We start from the raw sequence: 15,794 nt of genomic DNA on the forward strand, positions 1-15,794 counted from the left end.
TCCAGGATTAATAAAGGACAACCTATGAGGAGGGAGAAGAGGAGCTGACCCAGGATTAATAAAGGACAACCTATGAGGGCTCTAGAAGCTGCCTGAGATGTTAGAACTCTAGAAGCGGCCTGAGGTGTTAGAACTCTAGAAGCTGCCTGATGTGTTAGGGCTCTAGAAGCTGTCTGAGATGTTAGGGCTCTAGAAGCTGCCTGGGGTGTTAGGGCTCTAGAAGCTGCCTGAGATGTTAGGGCTCTAGAAGCTGCCTGGGGTGTTTGGGCTCTAGAAGCTGCCTGATGTGTTAGGGCTCTAGAAGCAGCCTGAGATGTTAGGGCTCTAGAAGCTGCCTGAGGTGTTAGGGCTCTAGAAGCTGCCTGATGTGTTAGGGTTCTAGAAGCTGCCTGAGGTGTTAGGGCTCTAGAAGCTGCCTTGGGTGTTAGGGCTCTAGAAGCTGTCTGAGGTGTTAGGGCTCTAGAAGCTGCCTGAGGTGTTAGGGCTCTAGAAGCTGTCTGATGTGTTAGGGCTTTAGAAGAGCTGGTTGGCACAAGATGTTCAGTTTCTCACGACAACATTGACCTCTCGAAAAACATGCATCTTGTTTACTTTATTCCCAGCAGAAAGATAAGGGGGAGCATTCTAGGAAACAGCATCATACTGCCTGGTCACCCAGGACCTTTGACCAACACTGAATTGGTCACTGAACAAGTACAACCCTCGCATCTGGGAAACTAGCCAAGCAGTATCATGACAATTCAATGATGTGAACTCAAAATATGCTCAACATTGTGTTGATCACTCTAAAGTAAATATGACCTTTAGTCTTTAAATTCCCCTGTTAGACCCTTTTATGTGATTCTGTGTCTGCTAAATGAATTAAGGTAAATGTCAGAGGATCAAGTATCGCACCTGTATGCATCTCACTATCCCTTCCCTTTCTCCTCTCTCACAGTGCCACACCTGTCGATGGTGCAGCTGTAGAATGTTTTGAGGATCTGGGGATCCATGCCAAATCTTTTCAGTCTCCTGAGGCGGAATAGGTTTTGTCGTGCCCACTTCACAACTGTCTTGCTGTGTTTGGACCATGATAGTTTGTTGGTGATGTGGACACCAAGGAGCTTGAAACTCTTGACCAGCTCCACTACAGCCCCGTCGATGTGGATGGGGGCGTGCTCAACCCTCTGTTACCTGTAGTCCACGATCAACTCCTTTGTCTTGATCACAATGAGGGAGAGGTTTTATTTGATGGCTTTGTTATGGAAGGTTTGGGAATCGCTTCCTTTTAGGTGGTTATACAATTTAACGGCTCTTTTCTGGATTTTGATAATTAGCGGGTATTGGCCTAATTCTGCTCTGCATGCATTATTTGGTGTTTTACTTTGAACACTGAGGATATTTTTGCAGAATTATATAGCCGATTCAAGTATTTTTTTGCCAGATACCTCCTTTCTCTCTCTGTCCCTCTCCCTCCCCTCTCTGCTTGCCTCTCTCCCTCTCTCTGCTCTCCTCTGTCCCTCTCTCTCCTCTCCTCTCCCTCTCCCTCAGTCTCCTCTCCCTCTCTTCTCCCTCTCTCTGCTCTCCTCTCCCTCTCCCTCTCTCTCTCTCTCCTCTGTCCTTCTCTCTCTCCCTCTCTCTCCTCTCCTTGCCTCTCCTTCTCCTTCCTTCTCCTCTTCTTCTCTTCCACCTTCTCTCTCTCTCTTGCTCTCTGGCCCCTCTCTCTCTCTTCCACCTTCTCTCTGCTCTCCTCTCCCTCTCTCTCTGCACAGAAAGAGGCATCCAAAGGTTTCAGTCCCTGCGTCATGTGATCCAATCTCCCCATGTCCCTTGTCATGTGACCAAGTCGATAACCGAGGTATAAAAAATAAAAAAATTATCTTCAGCAGCAACAACAACAACGTGTGGGATGATGCTTGTAATACCCATTACAGGGATTTGAATGTGTCTGCTTCCTCATCTGTCTGTCTGTGTGTCTCTGTGTGTGTGTGTGTGGCCACTTCTCTGTGTTTTCATGCAAAAAAGTATCATAATATGAACATGCATCCTTCTGATTTACAGGCAGACACCCTACCTTTGCACCAGAAAGTCCTCTGATTTGTTGTTGTGTCTGAGGCCCTTACATAGAATGTACTTCCTTATGTTTCCCCTGGGAAATTGACCAGAGGTATGCTTCGGGGGGAATGGTTAGGGTAGTGGTGTGTGTGTGTGTGGTAACTACACACATATACACAAGCATGTATAGTTGTGTGTGTACTGTATGTTTCTGAGTGTGTTTATACGTGCCTGCTAGGTGTCCAAGGACCGAGGGGTGGGCCGGGTGCTGCAGAAACTGAGCCGCTTCGCAGACGAGCGGACCCCAAAGCTGCGACCCCAGGTCTTCCACAAGGTGCTGGGTGGCTTACAGCCCTGGGTGTTTTGTTTACCTGACCTCTGTGTCGCCATCGAGGCACAGATACATCAATAATAATAACAGACTGATTGATAATAGCTGTCTATTTGTTATTTATTTGTACGGCTGTATAAGCAACTCACAGCAGGATATATTAAAAACATCTTAAACTTTCCTGGAATGTACAAACCATTCTCTAACGATAATATTGCCTGACTGCAAGACCAGACTGTTTTCCTCTATTTTTCATGATGATTTAGTAACAATTTCACCTCCACTACTGGTTAGAGCAAGCCCACTCTCTTTCAAGAGCAAAACATTTGACCCCGACGTGATTCGAACACGCAACCTTCTGATCTGGAGTCAGACGCGCTACCGTTGCGCCACGAAGTCCAGTAATAAAGATTTGCGTCTGAGACCTTTTATAGGATTCAACATCGAACTTTTCTCCAGGAAAATAAATGAACGATGTCATGCCACAGCCATTGCGCGGTTGGTTGCGTAACCATTCCGTGCGTTTCACGGGCGTGAGTATGTCATTAGATACTGACCACCTTGTGCCGACCAGCACTTTCACAAGCTAGACAGTTTTAAAGCTACATTATCTGACCTCGTGGCGCAACGGTAGCGCGTCTGACTCCAGATCAGAAGGTTGCGTGTTCAAATCACGTCGGGGTCAAATTTTTGAGCTCGATTGAAAACTGGGTTTCAATAAAGATTAAAGATGAAATAGCTTCTGAACATATACGGCTTTAGGGGACAACAGAGCCCCCGTTTACACCTAGTGCTAACGTTGTATCTGGATATCAACATAGGCGCAGGAAGTAGGGGTGCTGCGGCATCCCTGATAAATCTAAATTATGATACATTTTTTTATGATGCAAAAAAAAAGTCCTCAACATTTGTGAACAAAGCTTTTATTATTCCAGTATGACTGGACAAAAATACTAATCAGAGAGGAGAGAAAAATGCTCCTCAATTTCTGTTGCATTGTATATTATATATATTTATAGATATATAATATACACTGCTCAAAAAAAATAAAGGGAACACTAAAATAACACATCCTAGATCTGAATGAATGAAATATTCTTATTAAATACTTTTATCTTTACATAGTTGAATGTGCTGACAACAAAATCACACAAAAATGATCAATGGAAATCAAATTTATCAACCCATGGAGGTCTGGATTTGGAGTGACACTCAAAATTAAAGTGGAAAACCACACTACAGGCTGATCCAACTTTTATGTAATATCCTTAAAACAAGTCAAAATGAGGCTCAGTAGTGTGTGTGGCCTCCACGTGCCTGTATGACCTCCCTACAATGCCTGGGCATGCTCCTGATGAGGTGGTGGATGGTGTCCTGAGGGATCTCCTCCCAGACCTGGACTAAAGCATCCGCCAACTCCTAGACAGTCTGTGGTGCAATGGAGCGAGTGGATGGAGCGAGACATGATGTCCCAGATGTGCTCAATTGGATTCAGGTCTGGGGAACGGGCGGGCCAGTCCATAGCATCAATGTCTTCCTCTTGCAGGAACTGCTGACACACTCCAGCCACATGAGGCATTGTCTTGCATTAGGAGGAACCCAGGGCCAACCGCACCAGCATATGGTCTCACAAGGGGTCTGAGGATCTCATCTCGGTACCTAATGTCAGTCAGGCTACCTCTGGCGAGCACATGGAGGGCTGTGCGGCCCCCCAAAGAAATGCCACCCCACAAACCGGTCATGCTGGAGGATGTTGCAGGCAGCAGAACGTTCTCCACAGCGTCTCCAGACTGTCACGTCTGTCACATGTGCTCAGTGTGAACCTGCTTTCATCTGTGAAGAGCACAGGGCGCCAGTGGCGAATTTGCCAATCTTGGTGTTCTCTGGCAAATGCCAAACGTCCACCCTACCGGCCCTCATACCACCCTCATGGAGTCTGTTTCTCACCGTTTGAGCAGACACATGCACATTTGTGGCCTGCTGGAGGTCATTTGTAGGGCTCTGGCAGTGCTCCTCCTGCTCCTCCTTGCACAAAGGCAGAGGAGCGGTCCTGCTGCTGGGTTGTTGCCCTCCTACGGCCTCCTCCACATCTCCTGATGTACTGGCCTGTCTCCTGGTAGCGCCTCCATGCTCTGGACACTACGCTGACAGACACAGCAAACCTTCTTGCCACAGCTCGCATTGATGTGCCATCCTGGATGAGCTGCACTACCTGAGCCACTTGTGTGGGTTGTAGACTCCTTCTCATGCTACCACTAGAGTGAAAGCACCACCAGCATTCAAAAGTGACCAAAACATCAGCCAGGAAGCATAGGAACTGAGAAGTGGTCTGTGGTCATCACCTGCAGAACCACTCCTTTATTGGGCATTTGCACAACAGCATGTGAAATGTATTGTCAATCAGTGTTGCTTCCTAAGTGGACAGTTTGATTTCACAGAAGTGTGATTGACTTGGAGTTACATTGTGTTGTTTAAGTGTTCCCTTTATTTTTTTGAGCAGTGTATATATATTAATTTCAAAGTCCTGTAAGCATTTGACATTGTAATAGAGCCAGCTTGTTGTCCTAAAACCCGGAAACAAATTACCTCTGGTTCGTTCAGCCATCCCTACGGGATAAATGTATGGAGAAAGATCAGGACTTTGGAATAAATACAAGGTCTGAGGTTAACACGGGTATAAGAGATATTATATGTTTTGTTCTATGAGATAATGACAGTCAGTTAACATTACTTTATGAATTATGAAATGGTTTGTGTTTTTTATTGTTACCTAAATTCTAAAAAGTGACGTAAGCTGATGAAGATCTCCTAAGCCTGTGTTTACCACAGAACTTATTTTCGGGGTTTATCCAAAAAGAAGGAAAAAAAACGCCATTGATTTTGCTCATAGGCTTTCCCCAACGAACCATGGCAGAGTTAGTGCCTACAAAAAGACACCATTATTTCTCTCTTTGATGGGGCGCCCCCAGGTGGTAAGGGTAGGAAACAACACATCTGCCACACTGATCCTTAACACGGGGGCCCCTCAGGGGTGCGTGTTCAGTCCTCTCCTGTACTCCCTGTTCACCCACAACTGCGTAGCCAAGCACGACTCCAACACCGTCATTAAGTTAGCTGATGTAGACATCATCACCGACAACGATGCCTATAGGGAGGAGATCAGAGACCTGGCAGTGTGGTGCCAGACAACAAACTCTCCCACAATGTGAGCAAAGAGCTGATTGTGGACTATGGGAAAAGGAGGGCCGAACAGGCCCCCATTAACATCAACATGGCTGGAGCGGGTCGAGAGCTTCAAGATCCTTAGCGACCACATCACCAATAAACTATCATGGTCCAAACACAGCAAGACAGTTGTGAAGAGAACACGACAACACCGTTTCCCCCTCAGGAGACTGAAAAGATTTGGCATGGGGTCCCCAGATCCTCAAAAAGTTATTCAGCTGCAACATCGAGAGCATCCTGTCTGGTTGCATCACCGCTTGGTATGGCAACTGCTCGACATTCGACCACAAGGCGCTACAGAGGGTAGTCTGTACGGCCCAGTACATTACCGGGGCCAAGCTTCCTTCCATCCAGGACCTCTATATACCAGGCGGTGTCAGAGGAAGGACCAACATTTTTTCAAAGACTCCAGCCACCCAAGTAAGAGACTGTTCTCTCTGCCAACATACGGCAAGTGGTACCGGAGCGCCAAGTCTAGGACCAAACGGCTCCTTAACAGCTTTTACCCCCAAGCCATAAGACTGCTGAACAATTCATCAAATGAAGGTCTGACTGCTTCCCTCTCAACTCGTTTCCCCTGGCCAGGGATGATGATGACAGGCCTCCATGGCCTCTGACCTCATTGACAGAGCAGTTTGGAAAGAGTTAATAAGATAACAGGAAGTCACATTGATTAATTACACAGCAAGGTAGTAAATATGCTTACCTCAGATCCCCATACAGATTTGATGAGGGGTGTTTGTGGGGTGTGTGTGGGTGCAACCTGGTCTCAGTGCATTTCATATTATTCTGTAAGTAAATCAGACTATTCCATTTAATGTGATATGTTACGTTTCGTGTCTATTAACCATTTGTTATGATATGTTGCGAAATACAATTTGTATTATACATTAAAAGTTAGCAAAATGTAAGATATGTTACGAATTTACAAAATGTAAGATATGTTACGGATTCTCGCTAGGTGGCCTACATTAGATGAGCATTAGATGAGCTGGCTAATGTTAGGTAGGCTAGGGGTTAGGGGTTAAGGTTAGGGTTAAGTTTAGGAGTTACTACAACTAGTTACTGCTACTATTGTTATCACCAGACCCCCTACCACCATACCACCCTACCACCATACACCCTACCCCCTACCCCTTAACCCCCTACCCCTTTACCCCCTACCCCCCTACAACTTTACCCCTTTGCCCCCTACCCCTTTACCCCCTACCCCCCTACAACTTTACCCCCTACCCCTCTACCCCCCTAAAACCATACGCCCTACCACCATACCACCCTACCACCATACACCCTACCCCCTACCCCTTTACCCCCTACCCCCCTACAACTTTACCCCCTACCCCGCTACCCCCTACCACCCTAAAACCATACGCCCTACCACCATACGCCCTACCCCCTACCCCTACCCCTACCCCCTACCACCATACGCCCTACCCCCTACCACCATACGCCCTACCACCATACATCCTACCCCCTACCACCATATGCCCTACCCCCTACCACCATACACCCTACCACCATACGCCCTACCCCTTACCACCATATGCCCTACCCCCTACCACCATACGCCCTACCACCATACACCCTACCCCCTACCACCATATGCCCTACCCCCTACCACCATATGCCCAACCACCATACGCCCTACCCCCTACCCCTACCCCTACCCCCTACCACCATACGCCCTACCCCCTACCACCATACGCCCTACCACCATACATCCTACCCCTACCACCATATGCCCTACCCCCTACCACCATACGCCCTACCACCATACGCCCTACCCCCTACCACCATATGCCCTACCCCCTACCACCATATGCCCTACCCCCTACCACCATACACCCTACCACCATACGCCCTACCCCCTACCACCATATGCCCTACCCCCTACCACCATACGCCCTACCACCATACACCCTACCCCCTACCACCATATGCCCTACCCCCTACCACCATATGCCCAACCACCATACGCCCTACCCCCTACCCCTACCCCTACCCCCTACCACCATACGCCCTACCCCCTACCACCATACGCCCTACCACCATACATCCTACCCCCTACCACCATATGCCCTACCCCCTACCACCATACGCCCTACCACCATACGCCCTACCCCCTACCACCATATGCCCTACCCCCTACCACCATACGCCCTACCCCCTACCACCATACGACCTACCCCCCTACCCCTACCCCCTACCACTATACGCCCTACCACCATACGCCCTACCCCCTACCCCCTACCACCATACCCCCTACCACCATACGCCCTACCCCCTACCCCTATCCCCCTACCCCCATACGCCCTACCCCCTACCACCATACGCCCTACCCCCTACCACCACACTCCCTACCCCCTACCACCACACTCCCTACCCCCTAACCCAATACGCCCTACCCCCTACCACCATACGCACTACCCCCATACACCCTACCCCCTACCACCATACGCCCTACCCCCTACCACCATACGCCCTAACCCCTACCACCATACGCCCTACCACCATACACCCTACCCCCTACCACCATATGCCCTACCCCCTACCACCATACACCCTACCACCATACACCCTACCCCCTACCACCATATGCCCTACCCCCTACCCCTACCCCCTACCACCATACGCCCTACCCCCTACCCCCTACCACCATACGCCCTACCACCCTACGCCCTACCCCCTACCCCTACCCCCTACCACCATACGCCCTACCCCTACCCCCCTACCACCCTACCCCCCAACCACCATACGCCCTACCCCCTACCCCCTACCCCTACCCCCCTACCACCATACTCCCTACCCCTACCGCCCTACCACCAGACACCCTACCCCCTACCCCCCTACCACCCTGCCACGATACACCCTACCCTCTACCCTCTACCCCCATTCCCCCTCTTCCCCCCTACCCCTTTACCCCCTACCACCCTAACCCCTACCACCCTACCACCCTACCTCCCTTTCCCTTCCCCCTCTTCCCCCCTACCCCTCTACCCCCACTACCCCTACCCTTTTACCCCTCTACCGTCCTACCCCTCTACCCCCCTTCCCCACTACCCCTCTACCCCCTGTACCCCCTTCCCCCACTACCCCTACCCTTCTACCCCTCTACCCTCCTTCCCCACTATCCCTCTACTCCCCTATCCCCCTTCCCCTCTACCCCTCTACCCCCCTACCCCCTACCCCTCTACCCCCCTACCACCATACGCCCTACCCCCTACCCCCTACCACCATACGCCCTACCACCCTACGCCCTACCCCCTACCCCTACCCCCTACCACCATACGCCCTACCCCTACCCCCCTACCACCCTACCCCCCAACCACCATACGCCCTACCCCCTACCCCCTACCCCTACCCCCCTACCACCATACTCCCTACTCCTACCGCCCTACCACCAGACACCCTACCCCCTACCCCCCTACCACCCTGCCACGATACACCCTACCCTCTACCCTCTACCCCCATTCCCCCTCTTCCCCCCTACCCCTTTACCCCCTACCACCCTAACCCCTACCACCCTACCACCCTACCTCCCTTTCCCTTCCCCCTCTTCCCCCCTACCCCTCTACCCCCACTACCCCTACCCTTCTACCCCTCTACCGTCCTACCCCTCTACCCCCCTTCCCCACTACCCCTCTACCCCCTGTACCCCCTTCCCCCACTACCCCTACCCTTCTACCCCTCTACCCTCCTTCCCCACTATCCCTCTACTCCCCTATCCCCCTTCCCCTCTACCCCTCTACCCCCCTACCCCCTACCCCTCTACCCCTCTACCCCATTACCCCTCTACCCCCCTACCCCCTACCACTCTACCCCTCTACCCCTCTATCCCTCTACCCTGCCTGTTTGAGTAGACCCTAAGTAGACTGGTTGAGAGCTACTGCATATTGAATTCAGTGCTTACACAGTTGACTTTTAGAGTGTGGAGGAATGTGAAAATCATGAATGTCAATTATGTGTTAATGAAATAACTGTTATCAGGTCAAGGTTATTTCAATAGCATGATTATGTGTTGATTTCATCCCCTTGTTCAGACCATATGCCAAAATTGCCAAATATTGCTGAAGGCATGGAATAAAATAACTTGTACTGCTACTCTTGTTATCACCATTCCTGCTGTGTGCTTTTCCCCCAATGCTTTGACTCAGCAGAGAACCTTCTAGCGTCCTTATCCTTTTGTGATTAGCTGTTGTGTGTTTTCTCCTTGGATGGGGGGAGGGGGAGTAAACTGCCCCTGGTTAGGGTCAAAGGCCTTGTAGACACCCAGAGGGGGAAAGTTCTGTAGGAGAGGGGGAGAGGGAGAGAGAGAGGGGGATGTGAGTGGAAAATGGAGAGGGGCAGAGAGTTGATGGCGATGGGGGTGGGGAGTGGGAAGGGGCATCCATCATACATTGCAGGAATGCCGACGCAGTCTGACTTTGAACCGATATGTCTTAACCTCGGAGAAGGAGGGAGGTATGGAGACAGAAAACAGGGAGGGGGAGACATGAGGAGAGACAATAACTCTTTCGTCCTAACCTCTCATTCAGGTTCAGTTCTGAGCACTCTGTCTAGACCACACTGTTAAGATCAGGCATTTTTCCTTGATCATGTGATCTGGTCAAGGAGAAAGTCAGTAGAGTTGATATTGTTTGCTGGTTTTTATCAACACTTGTGGGGGTTTGGAATCCCTTTCCTGCATTCAAATGACCTCGTGGCCTCATGGGTGGACTGTTAGAAAAATCAGGATTTCATCATTCATAAACGTCAAAAAAAAAGAAAATAAACACAGAAAATCTGGTGTTACAATGTGAAATAGTTTTGTTATGTTTCAGTCTTCTGTGATGTATATAAAGTGTAATACTGGGATGCAAACCTAAAATGTAATACATTTCAACTCTATATCTGACATGGTACCAGTGTCTTCTTCTTTTTAAGCCCATAACCATGTGTTTTAGGTGGATACTTTTGTTTTAAAGTAGATTTGTTTAAGACTACCAAGAATCACTCTGTGTGACCCTGATTTAGCCCACTGCAGTAAAAGTTTAAGTAAATTGGAATATTCCGGATTGCACAATTCTGTGTCCTTGTGCTTTTTTAGCCAACTGTATTAATCTCACAACAACAAAGCCAGCCGCGAAAATTCAATATTTACTCTTCAATTATGGAAAGGCCTCTCCATTGCTGATTAGTTGAGAATGTGAACATGGCAGACCAGGAGAGAGAGAGGCATGTTTGTAGTGTGAAAGGTTGTGAAGTCAAAAGGCTAGCCTGTGATGTGAAATATGAAGGTGAATAGCTCTCAATGAAATATCTGTTCTGTGACAGATTTACCGTTTGCAGATATTAAAGGCCCAATGCAGCTGTTTTTATCTCAATACCAAATCATTTCTGGGTAACAATTAAGTACCTTACGGTCATAGTGTTCCATCGAAATGATCAATAAAAAATAAAAATAGCTTTTTAGCAAAAAAATACATTTTTCAAACAAGAATTTTGCAAGTACCGTCTGGGAATGGTCTGAGTGAGGGGCCTAATGGGAGGGATATGTAAGATGAAAACTAGCTGCAATTGGCAGAGAGGTTTGTAACTCTCTTTGTTATTGGTCTATTAACTTGATGTCACCAGGCAAGGCAAATCTCCACCCATGCAAGTCCTGTTGATTACAAGGCCCTGTGTGAAGTGTTTTTTCAACCAGCAACTATAAGGAAATAGCACTGATCACATAGTTTTTTTCTCGCTCTTTTACAAAACATAGGAAAAAATCTGAATTGTGACTGCACTGGATCTTTAAAGCTAGAGTCCGTCATCGAGACAAAAACAAACAGTGTCCTCAAAAGCTGAGGGGTGAGGCTGGAGAAATGCTACCACTCAAATTCATAGACAGAGCTATGGATGCAAGGACTGACCATCCATGATATCAAAATGATAGTGTTAACCATGTTTTGATATCATAATGATAGTGTTAACCATGTTTTGATATCATAATGATAGTGTTAACCATGTTTTGATATCAAAATGATAGTGTTAACCATGTTTTGATATCATAATGATAGTGTTAACCATGTTTTGATATCATAATGATAGTGTTAACCATGTTTTGATATCATAATGATAGTGTTAACCATTTTTTGAGATCAAAATGATAGTGTTAACCATGTTTTGATATCATAATGATAGTGTTAACCATGTTTTGATATCATAATGATAGTGTTAACCATGTTTTGATATCAAAATGATAGTGTTAACCATGTTTTGATATCATAATGATAGTGTTAACCATGTTTTGATATCATAATGATAGTGTTAACCATGTTTTGATATCATAATGATAGTGTTACCCATGTTTTGATATCATAATGATAGTGTTAACCATGTTTTGATATCATAATGATAGTGTTAACCATGTTTTGATATCATAATGATAGTGTTAACCATGTTTTGATATCATAATGATAGTGTTAACCATGTTTTGATATCATAATGAAAGTGTTAACCACGTTTTGATATCATAATGAAAGTGTTAACCACGTTTTGAGGCGATACAGAGTTTGTTTAAATGTACATTGTTTACAAATTGGAGTAAAACAAGCTTATATTTTGGGATCTGATGGGGTACGACAGTTGAGTGTATGTGTGACCATAGCAACAACAACAACAACAACAAAAAAACAGCCCCCTGTCCCCTCAGGAGGCCATCATTATAAATAAGAATTTGTTCTTAACTGAGTTGCCTAGTTAAATAAAGGTTAAATAAAATAAATCATATGGTTCATGTGGTACCATGTCCAGTTACTGTCGTTTTTCTAGAAGGCCAATCAGTCCAACTGATAAAAGGGTGATAATCCTGCTGACTTGTCTAGTTGGACTTGTCTAGTTAAATAGCATAAAATAATGATACCTGAGTCCACAGTGCCCATTATTTTATGCTATTTAACTAGACAAGTCAGTTAAGAACAAATTCTTATTTATTCTTATTTACAGTAACGGCCTTCCCAGGGAACAGTGGGTTAACTGCCTTGTTCAGGGGCAGAACAACAGATTTATACCTTGTCAGCTTGGGGATTCAATCCAGCAACCTTTTGGTTACTGGCCCAACTGTCTAACCACCTGCCACCCTCCATTTAGCATAATTGTTTTAAACAAATCTAACCTTTTCTCCAAAAATGTGTAGTGAAGGAACACTGTTTTAGAATAATGAAAGTGAAATGATTGTTCAACCAAGTCCCAACCCAAATGTCACTTTATCCAAGTTCAAAGTGGCATGTGGCTCACTATCTCGCTTGCCAGCCAGGCACCCTTGACCTAAAGTCTATCTTCACATCTAGGAGACTGAAGTAATCATGTTCAAGTCAAGGACACATGTTCCAACTTCACAGAGAGCCGCAGGGAAACACCACCTGTTGCACACTGGTTATGACAGTATGGTGATGTACGAAGAAGAAGAACAGATATAGCCCTTGGTTCACTCCAGACCTGACTGCCCTTGACCAGAACAAAAACATCCTGTGGCGGACTGCAATAGCATCGAAAAGTCCCCACGATATGCAACTGTTCAGGGAAGTCAGGAACCAATACACGCAGTCAGTCAGGAAAGCAAAGGCTAGCTTTTTCAAGCAGAAATTCGCATCCTGTAGCTCTACCTACAAAAAGTTTTGGGACTCTGTAAAGTCCATGGAGAACAAGAGCACCTCCTCCCAGCTGCCCACTGCACTGAGGCTAGGTAACACAGTCACCACTGATAAATCCATGATAATCGAAATGTTCAATAAGCATTTCTCAACGGCTGGCCATGCCTTCCTCCTGACTACTCCAACCCCGGCCAACAGCTCCGCCTCCCCCGCAGCTACTCGCCCAAGCCTCCCCAGCTTCTCCTTCACCCAAATCCAGACAGCAAATGTTCTGAAAGAGCTGCAAATCAAATCAGCTGGGCTAGACAATCTGGACCCTCTCTTTCTAAAACTATCCACCGCCATTGTTGCAACCCCTTTTACCAGCCTGTTCAACCTCTCTTTCGTATCGTCCGAGATCCCTAAATATTGGAATGCTGCCGCGGTCATCCCCCTCTTCAAAGGGGGTGACACCCTAGACCCAAACTGTTACATACCTATATCCATCCTGCCCTGCCTTTCTAAAGTCTTTGAAAGCCAAGTTAATAAACAGATCACTGACCATTTCGAATCCCACCGTACCTTCTCCGCTGTGCAATCCGGCTTCCGAGCTGGTCACGGGTGCACCTCAGCCACGCTCAAGGTACTAAACGACATCATAATCGCCATCGATAAAAGACAGTACTGTGCAGCCGTCTTCATCGACCTGGCCAAGGCTTTCGACTCTGTCAATCACCGTATTCTCATCAGCAGACTCAATAGCCTTGGTTTTTCTAATGACTGCCTTGCCTGGTTCACCAACTACTTTGCAGACAGAGTTCAGTGTGTCAAATCGGAGGGCATGTTGTCCGGACCTCTGGCAGTCTCTATGGGGGTACCACAGGGTTCAATTCTCGGGCCGACTCTTTTCTCTGTATATATCAATGATGTTGCTCTTGCTGCTGGCGATTCCCTGATCCACCTCTACGCAGACGACACCATTCTGTATATTTCTGGCCCTTCCTTGGACAATGTGCTAACTAACCTCCAAACGAGCTTCGATGCCATACAACACTCCGACTAGCATCACCACCCTGGACAGTTCCAACCTAGAATATGTGGACAACTATAAATACCTAGATGTCTGACTGTGAACTCTCCTTCCAGACTCATATTAAACATCTCCAATCCAAAATCAAATCTAGAATCGGCTTTCTATTTCGCAACAAAGCCTCCTTCACTCACGATGCCAAACTTACCCTAGTAAAACTGACCATCCTACTGATCCTCGACTTCGGCGATGTCATCTACTAAATAGCTTCCAACACTCTACTCAGCAAACTGGATGCAGTCTATCACAGTGCCATCCGTTTTGTTACCAAATCACCTTATACCACCCACCACTGCGACCTGTTGCTCTAATCGGCTGGCCCTCACTACATATTGTTGCCAGACCCACTGGCTCCAGGTCATCTATAAGTCTATGCTAGGTAAAGCTCCACCTTATCTCAGTTCACTGGTCACGTAAACAACACCCACCCGTAGCACACATTCCAGCAGGTATATCTCACTGATCATCCCCAAAGCCAACACCTAATTTGGCCGGCTTTCCTTCCAGTTCTCTGCTGCCAGTGACTGGAACGAACTGCAAAAATCGCTGAAGTTGGAGACTTTTATCTCCCTCACCAACTTTAAACATCTGCTATCTGAGCAGCTAACCGATGGCTGCAGCTGTACATAGTCCATCTGTAAATAGCCCACCCAATCTACCTACCTCATCCCCATACTGTTTTTATTTTATTTACTTTTCTGCTCTTTTGCACACCAGTATCTCTACTTGCACATCATCATCTGCTCATTTATCACTCCAGTGTTAATCTGCTAAATAGTAATTATTCACTCCTATGGCCTATTTATTCCCTACCTCCTCATGCCTTTTGCACACACTGTATATAGACTATCTTTTCTCTACTGTGTCATTGACTTGTTTATTGTGTTATTGGCTTGTTTATTGTTTACTGCATGTGTAACTCTGTGTTGTTGTCTGTGTCACACTGCTTTGCTTTATCTTGGCCAGGTCGCAGTTGCAAATGAGACCTTGTTCTCAACTAGCCTACCAGGTTAAATAAAGGTGTTCTCAACTAGCCTACCTGGTTAAATAAAGGTGTTCTCAACTAGCCTACCTGGTTAAATAAAGGTGTTCTCAACTAGCCTACCAGGTTAAATAAAGGTGAAATAAAAAATAAATGTACTCTCAGTGTTTTTCATTTATGGTTCAAACAATAATTAACTACATTATTTTTGCTCTTATCTTGTGCAACGTATGTTATAAAGCATAATATTCGGCTTCTTTCCATCCCTAGTTTTAATCTGTGGAATCTGACCCAATTTAGCTCCTTCCAGTAAGAGTTGTTTGTGTTCTGTGATCTCCCAAGTCATAGATTAAACAGATCATTAGTCCAAAGAGAACACATATTGATCCTTGACTTATTGACCTTTGGTCCACAAGCTCAATATACTGTAGGACTGTTTAATGTTGCATCAGTCCTTTGACGTTGAGATATAGGACAAACTGTACAAACAGAGGCTCTAACATGAATTCTACTTGTCTCTACAGGAAGTCTCAAATC

General features: G+C 46.7%; 2 non-coding genes across 2 annotated transcripts; one reads left to right on the forward strand and one right to left on the reverse strand.

Annotated features, from left to right (window-relative positions):
* Positions 1–2,692: 2,692 nt before the first annotated feature.
* On the reverse strand, positions 2,693–2,764 carry trnaw-cca (transfer RNA tryptophan (anticodon CCA)). Its single transcript has one exon. It is a non-coding gene; the product is annotated as a tRNA-Trp (tRNA).
* Positions 2,765–2,978: 214 nt separating this feature from the next.
* Positions 2,979–3,050, forward strand: trnaw-cca (transfer RNA tryptophan (anticodon CCA)). Its single transcript has one exon. It is a non-coding gene; the product is annotated as a tRNA-Trp (tRNA).
* The last annotated feature ends 12,744 nt before the right edge of the window (positions 3,051–15,794 follow it).

Source organism: Oncorhynchus clarkii, chromosome 30, assembly GCF_045791955.1.
Source record: "Oncorhynchus clarkii lewisi isolate Uvic-CL-2024 chromosome 30, UVic_Ocla_1.0, whole genome shotgun sequence".
In the NCBI taxonomy this organism is placed as follows: domain Eukaryota; kingdom Metazoa; phylum Chordata; class Actinopteri; order Salmoniformes; family Salmonidae; genus Oncorhynchus; species Oncorhynchus clarkii.